Source organism: Callorhinus ursinus, unplaced genomic scaffold (assembly GCF_003265705.2).
Source record: "Callorhinus ursinus isolate GAN/ISIS: 27379988/994484 unplaced genomic scaffold, GSC_fseal_2.0 scaffold8, whole genome shotgun sequence".
Classification (NCBI taxonomy): Eukaryota; Metazoa; Chordata; class Mammalia; order Carnivora; family Otariidae; genus Callorhinus; species Callorhinus ursinus.
In genome coordinates, this window is record NW_027397070.1 from 882341 (window position 1) to 887544 (window position 5204).

General features: G+C 44.5%; 1 pseudogene; it reads right to left on the reverse strand.

Annotated features, from left to right (window-relative positions):
- Positions 1 to 133: 133 nt before the first annotated feature.
- Positions 134 to 1524, reverse strand: LOC112822602 (WW domain-binding protein 2 pseudogene; annotated as a pseudogene).
- Between the last annotated feature and the right edge of the window lie 3680 nt (positions 1525 to 5204).

The window sequence follows — 5204 nt, forward strand, 5'->3', positions numbered from 1 at the left end:
TAGAGGGAAAGGAGAGAAGGTAGAGGGAAAGGAGAGAAGGTAGAGGGAAACAAAAGCCAAAAATACCTGGAGGGAAGCAGCCGCCCAGCCCGGTGCCGCCCATCCCTTGGAAGCTCAAGTTAAAGCTCCAAAAGTCAAAGTGGTGGCAACAGGTGACCAAGGACAGGACAGGGAGGCGAAGGTGAGCGTGACCTGGCTGGAGGCTGGTTGGGATTGGAATGTGGGCTGACAGTCCGGTGAGAAGGTAGCCTTCCATGGGGAGGCAGAGACCAGAGTGGAGGGAATGTGAGGGGGGCCCGGCGGGGGCCCTCAGGAAGACGCGAGGCTGGTCTGAGGGAGGTCACAAGGCTGAATATAAAGTGGATTCCAAAACGAGGGCGCTGGACTGCGGTAGAGGAGGTGGCCAGAATCCTTCCATGGGCATGAAGCTACTAGAGCAAGACAGGAGCGAGATGGATGCCCACGCTCCTGAGCAGAGCCCCAGACACGGTGAGAGGGAAGCGTATCCAAGCGGCGCCGTGGGCTCCGAGCTAGCTTGAGAAGCGGGGAGGCACAGCTCCCAAGTCAAGGGCCCCCCCTTCCCTCAACACCAGTCCCTGCGAAGTGTTTTATAATCAGACCTGGAGGAAGAACAATGCCCTTCCATCGCCCCCCTAGCCCCAGCCTCAGCCCCAAGGGGAAGGGAAAGGAAGAGTGACGAGGGATGGGAGGCAGGGGCAGGAGGGGTTTACTGGGTCTTCTTATCTTCTGGGGGGTAGTAAGGAGGTGGCGCAGGCTGGTTCGTGGGCATGTAGACGTTGTGTAGGTTGCCCGGGTTGTAATAGGCGCTGGCGGCTGCTTCTGCAGCCTTGGCTTCAGCTGCAGGAGTGGAGGGGACATCAGGGCCGCTGACTGGAGGTTCCATGGGCCCAAGGTAGGGTGGTGGTGGAGGCTGCACGTATCCCATGGCCCCGTCCATCATGGGAGGTCCTGGATAGAACTCAGGTGGGGGCGGTGGATAGGGGTAGCCAGGAGGGCAGGGGTACATTCCATTGGCGACGGGCGGGGGAAAGACGTAGGCCCCGCTGGGCATGTGAGAATACCCATAGGCTCCATTGGGGGCTTTGCCTCGGGAGGCTTGAGATACCGCCTGTGGCATCCGCTGTCCAAACTCGATGGCGCCCCCTGCCGTAAAGGTCAACTTGTATGACGCAGAGCCTTCCCAGCCACCTCCTGCTTCAGCCTGCACCGTTCCTTTGATGTAATTTGCTCCAAACACGGGCTGCTTGATCTCACAGTCCTTCATCAGATAAAACGGCATCATGAAGGACTGCATGGCATCCTTGCCTTTGGACAGAAAGATGACCCGGTACGGGGTAAGGTAGACGGTGCCTTTCTTGGTCCCTTTGAAGGCCTCGGGCACGTTCTTAATGTCACTGAATGTAAGTTACACATGATCATAAGTCATCAGGATGCTCTCGGTGTTGTTGAGGATCACTCCGCCGCCCTCCGAGTGATTCTTGTTGAGCGCCATAGGCTCTCGGAGAAGGGCTATTTCAAAAATTTTAAGAAACATTTATAGTAGTTAATTGGAGCAACTATGCTCTAGACTGCGTTATCACCAGGAAGTTTCAAGGAACAGAGAAAGACACTGATCACTAGTCATGAAAAGAGCTCCAGTATATCGGTGAATCACAAAACCCTAGACGAGTTTGTCACTCTTGCTACAGTGCATTGCTTAAATCAGGTGTCTAATAATTGCTCTGAATGGAATGGTGAAGCCACTATCCAGTGATCAGCTCCTGAATAGCAGTTTGGTCATCCATTATAATATATTTTCTTTCCTCTTTTGGTAAAAGAGCCAAACCTGCAATTATTTAATTCCTATTAGTTCCACTTGCATAAATAAAGAACCTGTTAAAGGGCATCTTAAAAAATTTCAAAGGCCTGGGAAGATGTCATTTGCTACCCTCTAGTCTCTCTTTCAAATTTTCTCTGACAACAATCTATAGTGGCAAAAAAAAGGAAGAGGCTATTGCTAGCTTCGAGCTCTGTGTTCTAAACTATTAGTTCTTCCATGAACTTTTTTGATCCTTTTGAGATTTGTTTCATTATTTGTAAAGTGGGAGAGTGGTATCTTCTTTAATATTTTGTTGTACAATTTACCAATAGTGTATCCAAAGAGATTGGCAAGTAGCAGATGAGCAATTTAGGAGGGTATCTCAATAGGTACAGAAAAAGCATTTGACAAAATTCAGATCCATTCCTGAGAGAAACTCCCAGCAAATGTGGAACTGAAGGAAATTTGCTCACCTTAAAAAAAGGACTCACAAAAAATCTACATCAAAAGTCATACTTGGTGTTGAAAGAAAGTTAAATGCTTTCTCCTTAATTTCGGAAGTAAGGGAAGAATTTTGGTTCTCACTTGTATTTAATATTGAAGTAGATGCAATAAGGCACATGGAAGAAACAAAAGCCATACAGTGTGGAAAGGAAGAACTTATCTTTATTAACAGCAACATAATTGAGCAGAAAACTCAAGGGAATCTACAAAACAGCTACTAGAACAAACTGGTTTAACAAAATCAAATGTACAACTATCATATGATCCAGCCATTCTACTCCCAGATATGGATCCAAGAGAAATGAAAGCATACTGATACACAAATGTTCACAGTAGCTTTATTTGTAACAGCCCCACTGGGACTAATCAATATAGTCAGCAGCAGGTGAATAGACAAATTGTTTTATAGGCACATGATGGGATACTACACAACAGAAAGAAACAAACTATTGATAATTGTGACCAATGAAGTATCTGAAAATAATTATGTTGAGAAGAGGCCAGACAAAAGAGTACATATGATTCCATTTATTGCAAAATTATAAAATATGTACACTAATTCATGACAGAAGCATTGCCTGGAAATGGGGGTGGGAGAGGGTTGAGCAAAGGATTACAAAGGGACAAGAGGAAACATTTGGTGTGATGCTATGTTCATTATCTCCATTTTGCTGAGGACTTCGCAAATACAAATATATGTCAAATCTTACAGAATTGATCACTTCAAATTGGACAGTTTATTTTTATGAAAAGCACACACTAATAAAGCCATTAATTATCCAAATACACTTTACAGTATCTTCCCTCAATGTTGTTCAAGTCTTCTTGTGTGCCACAAAATGCACAATATTTCCTGTGGGTTTTCATCGGTCTGAAACTATATATACATACATATATGTATATATTTTTACAGAAAGTTAAAGACAATGACTTTCTGCATCCATGTGCTATATTGTTTATTTTCAACCAGCATCATCCCAGCCTCTTTAGGATTCTCCCTGCATATCTGAACACAAGTTTGCAGCTGCTTGGTCTGAATTCCTTTTGAGGCAGGATCTGACAGTGTGATTTGGAAGGTGGAGGAGAAGGGAAGGGACACGGGAACCCAAAATTTTCCAGGCCTGAATTTCTTACTGCAGTCTGCATCTGGGAAGCCTTTCCAATGTTGGTTCTGGAGTCATGAAGCTCCTCAACTTGAATGTGCAGAGAGAGGCCTCCAGGAAACAGCCTCCTGAGCTTTCATCTTCAGGTATAGAGATAAATGTTTACAGGGCTTTACAGAGGCTATGCTCCTCTCCAGAACTTTATCCCGATGATCCTGATTCCTTACCTTGTGGAAAAAATTATTTGATTAACGTTTGGGAACAAAATGTGACAGATGGATGGTAATAGAAATCATCCTTGAGGGATGCCTGGGTGGCTCAGTTGGTGAAGCAGCTGCCTTCGGCTCAGGTCATGATCCTGGGGTCCTGGGATTGAGCCCCAAGTTGGGCTCCCTGCTCAGCGGGGAGTCTGCTTCTCCCTCTTCCTCCCCCTGTTCCTTCTTTCTCCCTCAAATAATAAATAAAATCTTTTTAAAAAAAGAAAGAAAGCATCCTTGAGGCTAACTTTGTTAAGAGTATATGATTATTATTTGTTGCCTGAGTCACATAAAATAGTCATCTTATGTTGGAGTCAACAGAACAGGGAGAGCATAAGATAATAATCACAGATCAGGGAGCCTGATGCGTGGTTTGATCCCAGGACCCCAGGGTGACCCATCATGACATGAGCTGAAGGCAGAGGCTTAACTGACTGAGACACCCAGGTGCCCCCCAACTCTTGGTTTTGGTTCAAGTTATGATCTCAGGGTCGTGAGATTGAGTCCTGCATCAGGCTGCAAGCGTGGAGTCTGCGTACCTTCTCCCTCTCCCTTTACCCCTCCCCTCGCTCTCTCCTCTCTCTCAAATAAATAAATAAATCTTTTTAAAAAAAGAATCTGAGATCATTCTGTGGGATTCAACTTCATTTATGATGTATCTTCTGTCTAGAATTCATATATTCCACCATTGAATGATTCTGATTTTCCGGAATATTTGACTATTAAAATTATTGACTATAAAATAGTGTAATTTTCTTCTGAAAACCTTTATTAAAAATATAGTATTCCTTGCAATTGGTATTATTTTGGACCCAGTAAATACTGTATATCAATTAAAGGCCATTTGTTCATTATTTTTGTGAAATTTAACAAATATTTAGTGAGTGCTTAAAAAATTAGAGTCATAGTTCTAAATAATGGGGCACAGTACCAAAAACACAGAATCACTAGCAAAGACCTGGCTTCCTATTACGTTTTCTGTGTTCAACCCCAGCCCCTTTTCTGGCAGTCAGTGGGTTATAGCCTGGCCCACATGGATACATGAGAATATGAAGTACTGCAGTAAAATCCTTTAGAAGATTGTTATCTTCCCAGCTACAGAAATTCCCTGGGATGCTGTGTTAAAGAACTTCTATATCAGGTAGTGTCTTAAGAACAAATGGACCTGAGAGGTCAGGATTGCTGTTGTTCAGACTTCCAAGGGCCACCTGAAGACTGACATGTGCCTCATGAATCAGGGATGAAACAGATTGCTGCTGACTTTGGGAGGCCTCTGGCCAACATGCACGCATCTCAGTCCCTGTCCACCAGGGGGTGCAGCTTCCTACCACAATCACATTTCCTGTGTGAAATGTGGGCTTCCACTGATCATTTCTCTGTCACTCCAATGTTTCTTCATGGTAAGAATGAAGAACATTATTTAGGTGACACTCCAGAGATGAAGTGTTCTCCAGGCTTCGTGACTGTGGTACTCTTAATGCTTGGTATGTAAAATGCCTCTTAAAACTTGGATTCTTTTTT